Below are 19,073 nucleotides of genomic sequence, written 5' to 3'. Positions count from 1 at the left end.
TGGTGCCTTCCAGATGTTTTTCACTGCTACCCCCATCCTCCCTGCCCATTGGCTGATGGGAGTAGGAGTCCAATAGCATCTGGAGGGGGCACCAGGTTGGTGGAGGCTGTTCTAAGGTGTACACCAAAATTTACTGGCCCAGAGCATGGAGGAGGAATCCTTCTTGTCCCCTGGCTTTGGCAAAAGGCATGAAAAAAAGACTACTACTCCCATCATTGCTGATCATTGGCCATGCTGGCTGAGGCTGATGGGGTTGAAAAAACATCTGGAGGGGCACAGGTGAGCTCCAGCTAGAGTGGAAAGAGCAGAGTGGGATTAAAATGCAAGCCAGAAAAGAACTTGGGCTGGTGGTGGCCTTGGGTGCAATACTCACCTCAGATATAAGGTGAGCTACCAGAGCTTATAATCTGAACCTAACTCCAGTGAGGTCTTAGATAAGTCTCTTGCTCCTTTAAATTTAAGAACTTGTTCTCGAGCTTGCTTGTCCCTCCTCCCTCCCATTCCTTTTTCCTTGCGTGCCATGTCTTGAGGGGAGAGAGACTCTTTCATCAGGGGAGGGCTATTTCCACCTGCCTTGCCCCACCCTCCAGCCCGGGAAGCCTTCAAACGCAGCTTCTTTCAGAAGACTTTCTGGCCCTTTGGGTTGAGCTATAAAGGTCAGGGGGATAGAAGAGATGTTTATATCAGCTTCAGGGTTAGTTTTTAAATATTTTTGCTTTAGCTTTATTGTTGAGCTTTAGGCTCATTTATACTTCGATGTATATATTTTTTCTTAATGTTGTAGTGATTATACTTTTTATTATGTATTGTTGTGTTACAGCACTTTGGACTATTTGTGTGAACTGCTTTGAGCACATGTGTATTTGTGGAAAATGCGATATATAAATAAATTGAATAATACTACTACTAATAAATTTTCACTATCTCTTAGATGACTTGCATACTCAGCTGTCCTTTTGGGAAGGACTGTAGCTCAGTGGTAGAGCATCTGCCTAGGTCTCCAGCTATCCCTGGTGTCTCCAAGACGCCTGCCTGAAACCCTGGAAAGCTACTGCCGGTCAGTGCAGACAATACTGAGCTAGATAGACAAATGGGTTCCATGTTCCTGTGTTCCTGCTGCATTTGTTACTGCGGCGTCTAGCTGAGCTCAGGCCCCATCAAAATAACAGCATGTCTCACCTGGGAGCTATCCCAGGTCCTTGATCCAGATGCTTGGACTGAGTTGCTTCTTCCCTGCTAGTCAACTACAGCTCTAACCAAGACCCATTCAAATCTTGCTCAGCACCCTACAGCAGCCTTCCCAGACCTGGTGCCCTCCAGATGTTGCTGAACTTCAGGTCCCATCAGCCCCAGTCAGCATGGCCAATCGCCAGGGATGATAGGAGTGGTGGTCCAATGCAACTGGAAGGAACCAGGTTGGAGAAGACTGCCCCACAGACTCTCAGCTCCGCTGATACAGGACCCCAGGTCATGTTTTCCTGACCATTGTTCAGAAGTTTGACGCTAGATGACCATTTTGTTACATTTGAACAAATGCCATGTATTAGATCACGGTATTCATTTCCCTGCTCTCTCTCTAGTGCTTGATGTCTTGTCCTGCATATACCACACTGTCTGATCTTGACATACACTTCCCCATTTTAAAAGTAAACTTCCTGTTGGAAAATGTTCCATTTGCTCCCTAAATTTACTTTGATCTCTTGTCTGAATGTTTAATCTCTTCTCCTTGCATTATGGGCTTGTAATCCTGTTTTACATCCTGCTATCTATCTCCAAATATTTTGTATAAATTTGCTATTCAGCATGACATTTACACAGCACTAAGGCAGAGCCTTCATATTTACAAGAGAAAGAGCTACAGTGGAAAATCAGCACCAAAGACAAAAATGCTGCTTTTGGGTGAGCAAGTCTGCCATAGCTTTGTTTAATTTTTAAGACTCTTTGGATAGAAACAACTCTCTCTCTCTCTCTCTCTCTCTCTCTCTCTCTCTCTCTCTCTCTCAAATGATGTTTTATTATTTCTCCTGTGAGCAATCAGGTCAACCTCCAAAAGGATGAAAACATATTTGTTTTGCTTTGGTTGATGTGAAAAGAATAAGAAAGGGGGAAATACACTGTCAGATGCAGCTTGAATGAAAAGAGGAAACAGCACAGCATCATCCTAAATGGCTGAAGGAGGTCCAGAGCTCAGTGATGAATCACATACTTTGCACACAGAATATTGGAGCGCAGGAAGCTGCCTTATACTGAATCAGACCATTGGTCCATCTAGCTCAGTATTGTCTACACTGACTGGCAGTGGCTCTCCAGGGTTCCAGACAGGGGGCATTCCCTTGAAAGACAGGGGACATTCCCAGCCCTGCCTGGAGATGCCAGGAATCGAACCTGGGATCTTCTGCATGCAGAGCAGACACTCTGCCACTAACCCTTCCTCTAAGTCTGGCCCCTGGAATTTCTCATTGAGGAATCTCAGATAGCAGATGATGGCTCACACATCGGGCTGAGACTTTGGACTCGAGAGTCTGTGCTGGTTAGAATGGGCCAAGAAGGGTGGGGAATCTGAGGCCCGGGGCCAAGTGCAGCCCAGCAGATATCTCTACCTGGCCCTTGAGACTCTTCCCAGGTTACAGGCCCTCTCCCCAGGCCCTGATCCTCATCAGTCCTGCTCTGCACACTCCCCTCAAGTGGTTTTGCCTGACTGGAATGTGCCCTTGAACTGCGATGATGTCTCCTGCTTGCCTGGATGGGGAGATGTGATTTTTGCATAACTGGAATGCAGTTGCAGCTGCTGTGGGCTGTGCAGGGTAGGCAGGGCTCTGTGGCTGACCTGGCTTCCCAAGGCCACACATTGCTGCTGGTTACTGATGGACGGGGAGGGGGAGCTCAGCGCTGTGTGGGCACAGTGACAGGAGCGTCAGGTTGGCTCCACCGCTCCATCCTTGCTGCACCAAGCTCCCCCTCTTGCTCTCTGGCAGTGATGGGCAGCACTGGGAAGCCAGGTCAGCAATGCAGCTCTGCGTGCACCACCGTGCCAGCTGTTACTGTCCAAAGGTAACAGGCGTCTCTTGCTCCACCCACTTGTTGCCTCTGGCCCCGCCCACCTCTGGCATGCAATTCCTGGAAGGTTGCCCATGAGGGAATGCAGCCCTCAGGTCGAGAACATTTCCTCACTGCTGGAGTGGGCACTGCTGGGGGAGAGAAACCAGTGGCCTGTTTCAGTATAAGGCAGAATAAAACATTCATTTTATTCGTTTTATTTATTTATTTTTATGTACTGCCTGGTTGTAGAAAACCTTTAAGTGGTTTACAGAAAGCATTAAAATGATCAATAAACACAGTTAAAAACATTTAATTAAAATGTTTTTAAAAACAATTAAAACAGCAAGAGACTAACAAGAGATTAAAAACACACCAGCATCTCTGGATAGGCTTGCCTAAACAACAATAATTAAAAAAAGGTTTAAGCAGACACCAGAAAGGTGAAGGCACCTGCCCGATGTCAATAGGCAGGGAGTTCCAAAGAATAGGCACTGCTAAAAGAACAATTTCTTACAAGTGTGGAATGAGTACTATGTGGCACCTGTAACAGTGCCCATTCTGGAAATTGAAGCTTTCGAGTGGCCACATGAGGGGTAAGGCAGTCCTGCAAGTAAATTGGTCCCAAGCAAGGATATACCAATAGTAACACCTTGAGCTTATCCCGGTAACCAATCGGCAACCAGTGCAGATGCCTGCGCAGAAGTGTTATATGCTGACAGGATCTCATTCCTGTCAGCAACCTGACTGCAGCATTCTGCATTAACTGCAGTTTCTCGATCAAGCATTCCTCTAACATGTATATTAAAGAAGCAATCTTTAAACTATAGGCAAGCTATAGTTTCTGTACAGCAAACAGATTTAATTAGCATGCAGAGTTCGACACTGTACAGCAACGGAAGCAGCACAGACTTTGTATTCTGGGTTTCTTAAAGCTATCGTCCTTTTGGGCCTAAGGAGTGACAGACCACAGGCCACATCTAAGTGAGGTTCAGAAAGATCTTGCTTTACCAGGTGTGTGTGTGCTGAAACTGGCAAGATGGTCTCTTTCTTGTGAATGCACAGAATGGAGAGTTCTTACATTCTCCCCTTTGCCCATTGGCTATTCAGAGTCCTTATATATCTGATGTTGAGTTCACGAGAGTTTACACTGTCTCCAACAGCAGCCATCTGAACAGACAGGCTAATGGTTGGAGTTCCCACCCAAGACTTCTTGGGGCTTGGGAGATATCAGGAAAATAAATGGGAGTTCAACAGCGGAGTATCTTTTCAACATGTATTTTCTTAAACATTTTAACAGTTAAACATTTTACATGAGTGCATATAGTTGGCCTTAGTCAATAAGTCAGAATCAAACAAGTTACATTGCAATATATCTTATTCAGAAAATAAATGAACATTATCTCATCCTCAGAATGTTGGCAGACCTCAACAACAGTAGTATGTTGGACCAGGCTTAAGAAGCACTGGTTGCTTACTGACTAAATGTTCCTCCTTTTATAGGAGTGTTCAAGGCTATACCCTATGTCACAACTCAAACTGTTATCTGGCAGGTGGCTGCATGAGGTCACAACTTGGATTGTAGTGTGTCAGTTCAGTGACCTTGCTGGTGTCTCAGAGAGGACATTCCATTCCCATATCAGTTCTGACTATCCTTTTCTTTGTTTACTGTCAACTTGGCAGATTGCCTGGAACATTGGCTGCTACAATGTACATTTCCTGCCATTCTTAAGGATTATACAGAATACATAATTTCATTGATACATTGATACATAATAGTAAATATCTTGCTAATAAATATCTTGGGGGGTAAAATTCATGAAAAAGAATAGACATAATGGGGACAGCCCATGACAGTGCTTTTCAGCACATATCAGTGTGCCTGGGATGGGGAGGGAGGTTGCAGTACTTCCAGCTGGAGCTTTTCTGCTCTCTGGTCTGCACATGAGGATGGGGCTGGATCTTAATCACTGTCAAGGACATTAATGTTTGAGCCAGAAGTATCATATTATGAGACTGGGTGGGGGCCTTGCCTAGCAAGCCACCTGGAGCTGAATGCTTGGTTTTATGAGCCCCCTTCAGGCACAAAAGGGAATGGAGGGGGGTTACATTGAGTGGTGGCTGGTACCCACTGGGTCTAGTAGGACAGAAAACAAGGAGGCCAATAGTAGGTCACTAGCCAGAGCCAAATATAGGTGGAGCCAATTAATTCTACTTTTGTCTTCGTCCTCCTTCCACCTGAGTTCTACAAGAGCAAAACAGAAGGAGGAAGCAGACCCAGGGCTGGTTGTAAATAAGAATGCAGGTGGACTTGGAGGAATCAAGACTGAGGTTGGAGGGGCCATGCCCTAATTGACTAGCCCCCACTGGCCACATCAGTGCCAGGAGCTGATAGCACTAACACAGAGAAGCCTAGCTCTCTGCATGATAGCTCCATGTGGTGAGCCACCAGGACTGCAGTTTGGAGCATGTCCCTGGACAGTGATGTATTCCCAGGTGCTGGACTAGTCCTGCCTAACCTGGCTGGTCATTGAGTTATAAAGGGCTTCCTGTTTGGGCTGGGACTTAGACTGGGCAGCAGGAAGGCTTTTGACATGTTCTGGTTTGCTCCATGGTAATGACTGCTGGCTTGATCCCCCTCCCTGCCTGGGAGGGGGAGAAAAGAGAACCTCAGCTCCAGGGCCCAAATGTGGCCCTCCAGGCCTTTCCATCTGGTCCTTGGAATTCTCCCCAGGTCACTCCACCTTCTTTCCTTGCTTCTTACCCCAAGTGTTTTTGCCTGGCTGGGACATACCCTTCAACTCTTATCATGCCTCTTGCTTGTTTGGATGGAGGATAGAGAGGTGTGTGTGTGTGTGTGTGTAGAAACTAGCCCCCTGTACAAAGGCAACATTCACATTCATTTCTCTACCCATTTCACCCTGTCCTGTTCCCCCACTGATATGTGGCCTTTGGAAGATTGCCTTGGGATTGTGGCCCTTGGGCTGAAGTTTCCTCATGCATGCCCTACAGAACTCTTGCCTCTTGGTTATATTCTGACATATATCTATAGCTCCACCCTGACAATTAGCCCCTGCTATGTGGAGTCAGAATGAAGCTTAGTATAAATGCTATGAGCTTGACCATTTGCCTGGGCTGATCTATCTAGCTGCACATTTTGCTTGTTTCATCACAGGCTCATGACCACGTCCTACCTCTGGTTCCTACTCCAGCTCCAACAGAGGACCTCAGGAATCCCGGAGTGGAGATTAGGCACTCCATTTTAAAATTGGGCATGGCCACCAAGAGCTCTAGCATGGATCTGACCCTTCCTTTTGCCACTGCACTCCAAAAGTGGTTTTGTTCTTCAGGCTTTCAGAATTTATGGACATTGTTAGATACTTTTATAGGCTTGCAGAGTGACAACATGGAAACAAATAATCCTCAACTTTAGCTCCCCCCAAACCCCACATCCCATCAAGTAACCTCTATTAAATGAACAGATAAATGCATTCAGATGAGGCATAATGGAGAGAAAATTCAGTGTCTAAATGAACAGATTGTGTGGGACTGTAAAGATGAGTTATGGCACCTCCTCTTTGAAAACTCCTTTTAGCTTAAAAAATATTGCTCCTCACAAAAAAGAGGAGGGAAAAAAGGAAAGATATAGATCTCATAGGGTAGCCTGTGAGCACGCACCCAGCACAACTGCCAGGGCTGAAATTACTTCATATATCATCGGCCAACATTAAGCAGATAATGGGAAACAAGTTCTGATCTGAGAGCGATTCTACTTGCTGATCTGCAGCCATGATGAGCATATAGGAGCATCGACAGCTTGGTTCTCTTAAACCTGGTTGACCTCACATGGCTGAGATTAACAATAGGTTTGCATTGACCAGCTCAAATGAGGTGTCATCATGATGGAGAAGCCATCAGAGGAGTCAGTCATCTTTATCTCTTTCTTTTTCAAACCAGATTGTCTCTCCCCCCCACTCACTTTTTTTCTTTTTGCTAGTGGTATGTGAGAGGTAAAACATCTCTACCTTGCTATCAGAACATGAATTGCATAGAAAATTACCCCTCCCTGAAATTACCCCTCCCCGTGTTGGAAAATCTGTGGTCAGATGAGTTATCAAAACGCAGATCCTAGTAGAAATGGGAAAGCAAGAGGAGGACATTATTGGATCATTTATTTTAATGTCAGCTTGCTCTTCTCCACCTAATCTGATGAGATATTCAAACACTGTGGTAATTTTCCACTGTATGGAGGCCTTTATTTATTTATATTTTTGCAAAAAAAAAAGTAGTCACTGTCTTTCTTTTGCTAATGCAAGGGAAAAAGTTGCCAGTGCAGATTTAAAAAACATCCTTGGTATTCATATTTTGGGATTGGAAGGAACCCATCAGGGGTTTTAATAGCTGTTGACTAATTTCAGATGGCTCATGCAGTTGTCTTTAAGATGCTCCATTTTTAAGGCAGACAAAACAAAATATTAAGACGCTTTCCCCTTTAGAATGACATTTTGAGGATTACGATAAACCTGTTCATTAATTTTTTAAGAAGAAAAATAAAGCTGAGGCAGAGTGTGGGACCAGCTGTAGCAATGAAGACAGGTTGGGGGTGAATACAGAAAGTGGACATGCAAGACCATTCAATGAGATTGTTATTGAGTCATCTGGCATTAACCATATGGATTACAATCTCTCTCTGTAGGTATTAGGGTTAGAAAACAGATTTTTTTTTTAAAATGGAAGCAAAGATTCTAAGGATGATGAACCATGCAGATTTAATGCACTTGCAGATGACAGCACAATACACTCAATTTTAATAGTCACTAGGAAATGCCAGGAGCCTCTTGATGTATCATGTTATAATGTTGCTGTGGCTGGCCTTGAAAAATGACCACAACCACATGGGTATACATAAGAATATGCATTGGATTACTCTACATGGGACTGTCCTTGAAGAGGGATTCTGAAACTTCAGCTGATCCAGAATTGTATACATTCATTTATTTGTCATTTACAAGTTGCTTCCCATAAGTGATTTAACAATAAGAAGATCAACAATAAATAAAAACATGTATCAATACAATGCCTAGGCCACTGCAGATAAAGACTGGGATAAAAATCTCCACTTAAAAGGCTTGTGGGAACAGGAAGGTCTTCAATACGCCCTGAAAAGGCAATAATGAAGGTGCCTATCTGAAATATAATGGGAGAGAGTTCCAAAGGGTAGGTGCCACCACACTAAGAGTTATCCCTACATCATGCAGAACAAACTTCCCGATGAGATGGTATTGGCAGGAGGTCCCTTCTGCAGAGCACAGTGATCATTTGGGTATATAAAGGTGAGACAATATTTTAGATATCTTGTCTGGGGACAGGTTTAGCAATCATGTGACTTCTATGTTACAATGGCTTCATTCACTACCAATTTGTTTTGGGAAACACTTCAAAGTGCTAGTTTTGACTTATAAAGCCTGAAACAGCTTTGGGGGGGTATTATCTGGCCTACTCCCATGCAAATCTGCTTGAATCTTAAGAGTGTAGGGAAAGGCCCTTCTCTCTGTCCCAAAAATATTTTATGGTCATTGGTGGGGATTTGAGAGAGGGCCTTCTCAGTAGCTAAGCCTAGGGTCTGGAACAGACTTCCAAGGGAGAGTTTTTATCTCTCTGTCTCCATGGTGCAGAACCTTCAACTCGTGAGGCAAACAAGGCCCAGGAGTGGTCCTGATTTGGCTTGTAAGGCTGTTTACCCCAAGCCATGGTGTCAGGTGTGGGGCAGGTAAAGACAAGGCTTGCTACCAAACGTGGGGGTTTCAGCTTGCAAAAATCCCTGTGCCTTTGCCTTAGGCAAAGAAAGCGAGGTTTGCAGGTACCACCACTCAGCTGATGATTGGCACCTGAAAACACCTGTGCCTTTGCACATGTGGTCAGAGATCAAACCACACAGGCAAAGAAAAATGCTTCATGGTGACATCGGGTAATTGACTGCCCACCTGTCAAAATGCCCTGTAGCAGTTGGGGAAGGTCAGGATTTGGTCCACCAGCTGGATCCAGTTGCCAACTCCTGTTGTATCTGAACCTTCAGTCAACAGATAAAAAAGAGCTTTTTCTGTAATTGACTTTTCCTTTTCTAGACTGTTTTTAATCTATCTATCTATCTATCTATCTATCTATCTATCTATCTATCTATCTATCTATCTATCTATCTATCTATCTATCTATCTATCTATCTATCTATCTATCTATCTATCTATCTATCTATCTATCTATCTATCTATCTATCTATCTATCGTTACTTTATGGTAGATTTGTTAAGAGAACATTGTGCACTTGGATGAGACCTAGTTTGTTTACCACTCTTTCTCTTTAATCATCAGTGGGAGTGGAAACAATGACTGCTCAAGCTGTGGTGCTGATGGACAGCTCCCACACCAGCATTTGTATTTTATTCAGTTAATTCAGGCTGGTGCTGATGGACAGCTCTTCATAACCTACTGTTGTCCTGCTGGAAAGAGGCACCAATCCCACCAAACTGATACAAATCTGGCAAAGATTTTTTTCATTTGGTTCTATAGCTAGAGGATTCAATAAGGTGAGTCTTACTAGCTGGTCTAAAGGGTTGCTGTTATGGTACTTTTAGGACACTATGGGGTGATCTGGAGGCAAACTTGGAACAGGCTAGAGGTCAGGCCCAGGAAATCAACTAAGTCAGGAGTGACTCACCAGAGGGCCAGAGAGGGCCTCACCATTCTAGTTTATAACTAGGGGCCACAACCAGAGAGACAACCAAGGACATTAGCGGAGTAGGAAGGAGGCACAGAGACAGCCCAAAAAACAAAAGTTGGGCATGCTTATTGCAGAAAGTGTAGGTGGATGGAATATAGTTGGTTTGGATTGACAGGCACTAAATTGATAGATTAGAAACTTCTATGTAGAACTCAGAGGGATTCTAGTCACACAGACTAGACTGACGGGGCAGGCTGACATGCAGACAGAAATGGCTCAAACTCTCGTTGCACCTTTCTCCATCCTCCCACTTGCAATATGTATAATGAAGAAATGAGGCTAGGACAGAGGTATTAAGTGAAGAACATAGGAGTCCAGATGAACGCAATGGAAGCCAAAGCAATTTGGGCAGTAAACACTGACAAAGCATCTCAGGGTTCTATTGACAAAGTGGGAGAATACATGAGATACTATTAAGGCATCCCGGGCAGCAAGACATTTCTTTTTGCCTATGAAGCAAACAGTGGCAGCATTAGCAAAGTCTCAAATTGGATCTGTCTGGGTTTCTATAGCTCAAGACTCTCTTCTTCTTCTCTCTCATTGGTGACTAATGTATTCCTATTTAAATCAATACAATCTTTGTTCCCCTTGAAAATATATCAGTTAGTCATGTCAGTCAAGTAGCTTCCAGCTGTTAGAGCTCCTATCACTCTTAAAGTTCCCATGGACAAGGTGGGATACAAAAAGGGAGGGAAAATGTTCTTGGAGCCAAACTGTGGTCCTCCAAACCTTGTTCGATTATGACACCCAGCATCCCAGACCATTAGCCACTCTGGTTGGAACTGATGGGAGATGGCCATCCAGCAACATCTCCATCCCGGGTTTACCCAACCATTATGGATGGTTGCTGAGCTGGGTTTGGGAGCAGACACTGGTAGAGTGTTCTTCCAATGGGAAAATATGTTTTCCTAAGCTCTGTGTAGGTCCGTGTTCTGAAGTCGCATAATGCTTTTTCTCAGCCATCTAGGGATATGCAGAATGCCTAGGATGAAATCTACCCAGTGCTTGATTTATGGGAGACCCTTCACCACTATTTTTAGAAGGCTTTCTGGAAGGTGTGATTTGGCTTAATGTTTTAGACAGGATGGGGTTATGGGTTTCATTAAGGGCTCCACTACCCATCCCAAAGCACTGGATTGTCCAAGGGAAAATCCATCTCTTCTTTCAGATTTTCAGTTGCTTCCATTGGTGCGGTGATACTTCCTACAATGGTGTCCTAAGGAGATGGTGTCCTTGAGGTCTGGAGGTGCCCAGGAAGCATGTGAGGACCTCCCCTTCATTGCCCCTTTGGTTCTGCAGTGGTGAGGGTGGTTAACATTTTCTCCCTTGAAAAGTGCATAGAGCTGAAGGAGGAAGTCATAAAAGTGATGCCCTCTTTTCAACACTTAGATGAATTGTACTGGACCCAGCATTTATCCCAAGCCCTTGGAAGAGCAAAGTGTGTGTTTGTGTGTGGGCTTTCTCTCTTTCTGTGTCTCTAGGGTGCGGAGGCTGATCTACAGGGGTGGGGGAGGGAAGTTCTGGGGGAGGGTGCCCATGACACACTCAAAAATCCAAATGTGACCATAGGTCTAAAAAGGTTGTCAACCCCTGTCCTATATATTTCCTGTGTTAGCAGTTCCGCAGTTACAGATCATTAAAGGTTCCATGCATGGAAATCATGCCCACAGATGCATTGCAGGATGGTTTTTGTAGTTTTTAGCATCACCAGAATAGACCATCCTTGTTATCATCTTGCAAGCACTTTTTAAAACAACAGAGTATTTCCTGAGTAAAAGTACTGAAAAAAAATAGGGATTTTGGTAAGTTTCTGTAGTTCTGGAACCCAATTACATATGAATAAAAATCTGAATTCCACTGTGGCCCTAAATCTAGTGAAGTTGCAAGCAGAGAGAAATGTCTGAGCTGTTATTCCCCTTGGCATGGCACTTTTGATCAATCCAAGACTTTCAGTTCCTGGGACTGACAGTTTAGCACTAAGTTAACTCCGAATGAATGAATTGAATTAGCCAGTCCTTTTGTGAAAAGATGGAGGATTCTCAAGGCATTGCTTCCTGGGGCAGTGGGGGAAAAAAACAGCTCATAAACCAGTGAGAAGCTTCATGGTAGTGAACACAACAAAGCACAGAGAGCAGGCTTTTGCCAGTAGCTGCTTTGCAACAAAGACAAATATGTCAAGATTTTTAGCCTTCTGTCATTCCGCCAACAAATTAAAGCTAATTGAATGATCCCCACCATTCATGAAAGGTCCATGATTGTTCCTCCAAGTGCCAGTTCCCACAAAGATGCTTTTGTCATCATTAATATAAAACCACACTGCTTACGCTCTTCCTTGCAAAAATAAAGAGGAGAGAGAGAGAGACAGAGAGAGAGAGAAGACACCATTTGTTATCAGGTTTAGAGAAGATGCAATTGGAAAGATGATTATAATATCATCAGCTGGATTTCAGCTGTCCCTGCTCATTCAGACAGGCAGGCTGAAATATGAAGTGACAAAAAAACACAAAACCCCGCGTTCTTGTTTGCACACAAACACTTCCATAACTAGCAATTTTGTGGAAAGCGGCTCAGAGGAGGGGGTGGGGATAAATGGAAAGAGGGTGGAATAGATATTAGACTCAATAGGGCAGTTTAACTGTTACTTTAACAGCATGGTGGCTTTGCATGAAAACAGCAAATTTTAGAAGAGGCCCAAAGGGGTTAAAATGGTGCATTCTTTTGTTCTCATTGTCGTTCACAGGTGCTTTTTTTGGTATTTGTTCCCCCTAATACAGCCATAACATTACATTAATTCAGCTAACGCACGCAATGCCACCAAGTCACTCTCTCTTTTTTAATTATTGTGATCAAAATATGCCTTCAAATGGAAGGCAGCTGCATTTGTTTCCGTCGGATATCATAATTGCCACCGTAAATTGGGAAACGGAACATTTCCTGGTACTGCTGTGAGTAATGGGACCACAATCATTATGGATGGAGAGACATAAATAAACTGGGGCAGATCTATAAAACTAAGCAAAAGCAAGTTAAAATGATAATTACTGAAGCAAACAGGAGTAGCAGCAATGCAGAACAAGGTGATATGTCATCACACAGTCAAAATATGCTTTTAATTGGGGGAGTGGGGAATCTCAGGCCCAGAGGTTGAATGTTATTGTTTATTTCTACCCCGCCTTTTGGCCAAAAGGCCTTCAAGGCGGCTTACAAAAAAAATAAACACAAATATAAAAATACGTCAATAAAAACAATACAATTTACAAAAAGCAGCAGTTACAACATCCAATAAAATACATTAACAAACCACAAGGCAAAAATTTACTCCTCTCTCTTCTTGGCCCTTCAGTCCTCTCAGTCTGGCCCTCAGGACTCTTCTGAGGCCACACACCCTCTCCCAAGGCCACACACTTTATGAGACCTGCATGGAGTGCATTCTCGAACTGTGATCATTCGTTCATTCATAAAAGTACTTATATACCACCATCTCACAAAATGGTGCTCAGCAACATAAAAACTTCAAAAAGCAATACAAAAGAATTATTAAAATGACTAGCTATGATGCCCCTTCCTTACCTGAATGGACAATGGTAGAAATCTCTGGCTTTTGCATAGCTGGAAGGAACCCTATTGTCAATCCAGTATTGCTACTCTGATTGGCAGTGGCTATCTGGGATCTTAAAGAAAGGTCTCTCCCATCACCTCATACCTGTTCCTTTCAGCTGCAGATTCAGGGTCCTTCTGCATTCAAAGCAAGTGCTGATCTACCACTACTCTGTATTGGCATAGGTATTCAGGAGAAAGTCAAAAGCACTCTGCACATGTTCACAGGGTCTCAGACAGAGGTATTTCACATCACCTGCCACTTCACCCTTCTAACTGTAGATGCTGGGGACTGACCCTGAGGCCATCTGCATGCAAAGCAGATGTTCTGCTACTAAGCTGCTGATCCTCTTGCCTTTGAGGAACAATCATCCTGCAAGACCTGAAATGGAAATGGACTGCCTTTAAGTCGATCCCGACTTATGGCAACCCTATGAATAGGGATTTCATGGTAAGTGGTATTCAGAGGGGGTTTCCCATGGCCTCCCTCTGAGGCTAGTCCTCCCCAGCTGGCTAGGGCCTGATCAGCTTGCCACAGCTGCACAAGCCAGACCCTTCCTTGTCTGCCACTGCCAGCTGGGGGTCAACTGGGCTCCCTGGGACTATGCAGCTTGCCTACGGCTGCACAGATGGCAGGGCACGTAGCCCCCAAGCCACTCACTGTGGGGTGATCTTTAGCTGGCCCTTGACACCCAGGAGACACGAGCAGGGATTTGAACTCACAGACTCTGGACTCCCAGCCAGGCTCTCTTCCCCACTGTGCTATACCAGCTGCAAGACCTAGGAAAGACAAAAATGTAAGCTCTTTGGGATGTGAAAGGAATGAGCCAAGATCGCTGAAAATATTGATGGGAAAACAAGGAATGGAAATTAACAAAAGCTTGACAATGATTTCTTTCTGTAGTTTGTTTTGTTTTTCAGTCTCCAGAACTGGATAATAGCCAGTGCAGCAGCAGGAGTCATCGCTGGGCTTGGAAAGATAACAAGCAATTAGAGCACTGTCAGATTGAGAACATCAGTACGTTTGGGAGGAATATCAGACACCCTTTGGTAAGATTCAGTCAACAGGGTGTCCAAAAGGCAAAATGTGATTGTGTGGGCCAGGGAGGGGAGAGGCGCAGTATGAATGTCTTTGACTTAGCGACTGCATCACAGAACTGGGGGTGACATTTGAAAGGAAGCTGGAGGGAGGAAAGGCTGCAAAGTAGCTCTTAGGGGCACGCTCTGTTGGGCATTTGTAATCTCTTCAGAAAGACAGTGCAGAAAGCTTGTTTGCTCTCTCATCAGCTGTGGTTCCAGCTGTGGCTCCCCACCAGGGCCACCAATGGGATTCTGTCAGTGGGAGGAGACACTATTGCTCCTTTCCCCCTTGTAACGTTGCCTAAACGCAGGGCTTCAAAGCCTGCCTTCCAGTAGCATTGCATGTGTTTCCTTTTCCAGGCCAGATGGAAGCCTGCAGTGTGCCAAACAGGCCTGGAGGACAACTGACACTGAGCAGGAGGTGTCAAACAATGGAAGCAAGCTCCTGGTAGCAGGAGCAGAACGTTGTTTTCAGAAGGCCTTGGGACCCATGAAGCAAGGCTTCACATGGCCCAGGGATGCTGCTAGTTGTGCTTGGCTTTTCTTTGCATACAGGGCCGGCCCTCCCATTAGGCACAGTGAACTGGCCACCTCAGGCAGCAGATGATGAGAGGTGGCAGCTGTCCGCTTCCTGCCCCAGCCATTCTTCCTGAGTTCCCTCAAGATGGAAACATCAGACTGTGCAAGTCATTCATCATGGGTAAATGCAGCAAAAAAGGGGGGTGATGCATGCACAAATCCAGAGCTTGGAAAAGTTACTTTTTTGAACTACAACTCCCATCAGCCCAATCTAGTGGCAATACTGGCTGGGGCTGATGGGAGTTGTAGTTCAAAAAAGTAACTTTTCCAAGCTCTGCGACAAATCCACAGGCTACATTGTGCTTTGGGCTCACCTCAGTTCTTTGGGTTTGGAGGGAGGGGAATGTCTTTGGAATATGAGGCAGACAGCATAGCAGTGTAGACTATGAGTGGTATTCAGAGTTAGTCTTACTAGAGTAGACCCATTAAAGTTATAGATGTGACAAGCAGGTTCATTAATTTCAATGAGTCTGCTGTGATAGGACTTAGTTGGATAAGTCTGGTCTACTTACAGATCAGAAAGAAAATGACCCTTTAAAAGCAGGGATGGGGAACCCGTGGCCCTGTGGTTGAACTCTAGCTCTCATCAGCTCTCATCAGCCCCAGCCAGCATAGCTAATGGGCAGGGATGGTGGGAACTGTAGTGCAGCAACACCAGGAGGGGCACAGGTTCCGCACCCCTGCTTTAAAGCCAATTCTGTGCATGGTCAGGGATACTATGCACTCTGACTGTGGGCAGGCATCATTTGCTGCTCTGTCTCAGGCCGGAAAATGTTTTAGGCTGACCCTGCTTGTATGTGCACAAGACTTAAGACTACAAAGCCCATAATGCAGTGTAACCAAAAGCAAACCACAGATGTGTAAAAATATCCAGGGCCTTTTCTCAAACTGACAACAGGTTTATATTGAATGAATTGAGGTGGAGAACCACCACATTTGCAAACTGGCATATAGATATTCTGTGGAAACCCATTGTTCATGTTCAAGAATTTAAACTGCAAAATGGAATTGCTCCACTGCTTGTATGCATTCTGAATGAAATGCACCTTACATGTGGTAAAAGGACTACTTAGTATTTAGCCCCCTAATGAATGAGTCCTGTTCCCATTAGCTTTAGAATCACAAAGAGGCAGGCTCTCTAAGATGAGGAGATCAAAAGGGATGTGGAAACAGGCTGGGCGCCTGCCTACATTTTCAGACTCGCAGTACTTCAGACATGTCTACATGACAAGGTCTGGAGTGCAAAAGCCATGAGAGGTGATGCCACTCAATGCTAAAGAGACCTCTTGTCATCTCAGGTCTCCACAATTCATAGCTGGAGACCGCTTATGTGCAAGTGTTGCCATCCGCTCAATCTTACATGGGACTCTAATGGCTTCTGGCCTCCTGTTTATCATCATTCAGTTCAACCCCTTAATGACTGTAATTAGGAAGGCTGTCAAAGTCTGGGCGGTGCCAAGGTGGCTTCGTGAGCGGCAAATGGATTCTTCCCAATAGCAGAATACATCAGATGGTCACCAGCACAGCTATGGTCCCTGTCGGCACTGCATGTGAGATGCCTGAAACAACTTTACCACTTGATTCCATTGAGTGCAAATACTGGTCCTCAGAATCAGGATGGTCAGGCAAGATGGGTCTGTTTGGCATGTTCAGATGACGATCCAGGCTCCCACTGCCTAACTTTGAATTCCTGTCAATGAGTTGAAGATTAGGCTTCAGGTCTTCCCTTGGTGGAAGTGCTTCTCCAAAGCTCAGGATCAGAAGAATGCCTGTGCACCCTTAATGACCCTCTCCCATGGTAGAATTAATCCCTCCCTCTCCCAGTGTCCCAGTGAAGGAGCTAGCACCATTTTCGATTTGAGTTAATGAACTAAACATTCCACCTTAGTGTTCCACTGTGGAGAATAATTAATATAATTAGCACTGATATGAAAATTATATTCCTGGAGTCAACATTATGAGGAAGGGTGTATTTGTGCATGAGGCTGATTCACCGTAAGCTTAGGTTATGTATGGTCTATGTTTTGAAATATTTGAAATTCAGTTTTAGTAGACCATGGAAACTGTCCAGATATTGTTGGACTTCAGCTCACATGAACCCTGGTCAGCCAGGGATGATGAGGGATGATGAGAGGGATGATGAGAGTCGTAGTCCAACAATACGGGCACCAGGTTTTCCAACAATGTATCACCTCACATGTGAGGAATCTTTGGCCCTCTCGATGTTGTCCCATCAGCCCCAACAAGCATAGCACAGGTATGACGGGAGTTGTAGTCCAATAATATTTATTTATTTTATCTATTTATTTATTATTTGATTTATATCCTGCCCTTCCTCCCATCAGGAGCCCAGGGCGGCAATAATATTTGGAGGGCACCAGGCTCTCCACCAATGTAGCATATGATAATAAAGCAAATATGAAGGGAGGATTAGGCCAATGGACTCTTTGGTCCTGCATCTCATTTCAGATGGATGATATTGTCTAACTTCAGCCGGTGTGACTTTTGCATATTTTTGCCAATAGTTCTGTTTCAGTATTAATCTGCAAGCAGTGTGGTGATACAGTATGTTTAAATTGCTAGGAACTGTGTTGCAATATTCAGAGATGTGCAGAGCACATCAAGCATCACGAGTTCTGTTAGGTTAGGTTAAGCTCATTGAAATTATGAATCACTTCCTGAAGAAGTCCTGAAACGATTTACCAAAAAACAACAACAACACAGTAATGAAAATACATAAACATATTAAAAACATAGGGTAAAAACATTCAACTATGTTGGGTGCCAAATGTCCAGGAAAACAAAAATATCTCTGCCTGGTTTCCAAACGATGATGATGTTGGTACCAGGTGGACCCAACTGGGGAGAGCATTCCATAGATCAGGGAGCTCCTACAGAAAAGGGCTGTTCTCTGGGCAACACTTTTTGGACCTCCCTTGGAGGTGGCAGGCAGAGAAGGGCCTCAGATGACAATCTAATCCTGGTCCAGAATGTTTGGATCAAGATGTTTTAGATAGTAAGTCACAAAGGTGTAATTCCTCAAGCATCCCTAATTCTGTTTTCAACACTGATACTGTCCATCCAAAGATTTCCAGAAGACCCGCAAGCAGAACATGGAGGTGACAGCCCTTCCTTGTACTTTGGTTCCCGGTAACTGGTGTTTAGAGAAAAACTGCCTTTGAACATGAAGGTTCTGGACAGCTATCATGGCAAATAATAGAGCTGTCTTCCATAGACTAATTTAAAATCAGTGGTGTGGAACCTCCAGTCCATGGGCCTACTTAGGCTGCCAGGCCACCGCATTTGCCCTGTTTCAGCCATCCCCTGCCCACTTGCCCTACATCTGACATCATCTATGATTCCAGGTGTTTTGAGCAGGTAATGACATGGGTAGGCTGAAAAGGGTTTTGCAAGCCCTGACAATCAGCTGGTCAGTGGTGCAAGTTGCAAACCTTGTGACTTTGGCTGTGTGCTGTAATTTCAAACTGTGCAGAGAAAAAATAGCCCACCTGACATTGTTGTGATATCATGTGATTGACAGGTGGGTGGCATTACTCCCTGTCAAATTTAGCCTGCGGGGGTGGGGGTGGGATAAGCATCTGGCCCACTGGATGGATCCAGTTCCCCACTCCCAATTTAAATCTAAGACAGGTGTGGGGATTATTTGGCCCTCCAGAAGTTGTTGAACTCCAGCTCCCATCATCCATGGCCATTGGCCATGCATGCTGGGGCTGATGGGAGTTATAGTTCAGCAACATCTGGAGATGTTGATTTTTAAAAAAATATTAAGTGCTTTTAAATAAAAGCACATGCGCTACTGGAGATTCTGGGGACCAACTCTGGAAACTTCTGCATGCAAAGCATGAGCTTTTCTGATCAGCTGTGCCCCTCCTCAAGTTAGGCAAACATTGGGAACAATCTAGAAAATTAGGGCCATGCCAAAAAAAAGTTTTGGGAGCTCCACTTTAATCCAGCCATCTCCTTCCTCTCACATTCTTCCTTTT

This window comes from Rhineura floridana, chromosome 12 (genome assembly GCF_030035675.1).
Source record: "Rhineura floridana isolate rRhiFlo1 chromosome 12, rRhiFlo1.hap2, whole genome shotgun sequence".
In the NCBI taxonomy this organism is placed as follows: Eukaryota; Metazoa; Chordata; class Lepidosauria; order Squamata; family Rhineuridae; genus Rhineura; species Rhineura floridana.
The sequence above is the reverse complement of the archived record's forward strand: the minus strand, read 5'-3'. Positions refer to the sequence as shown.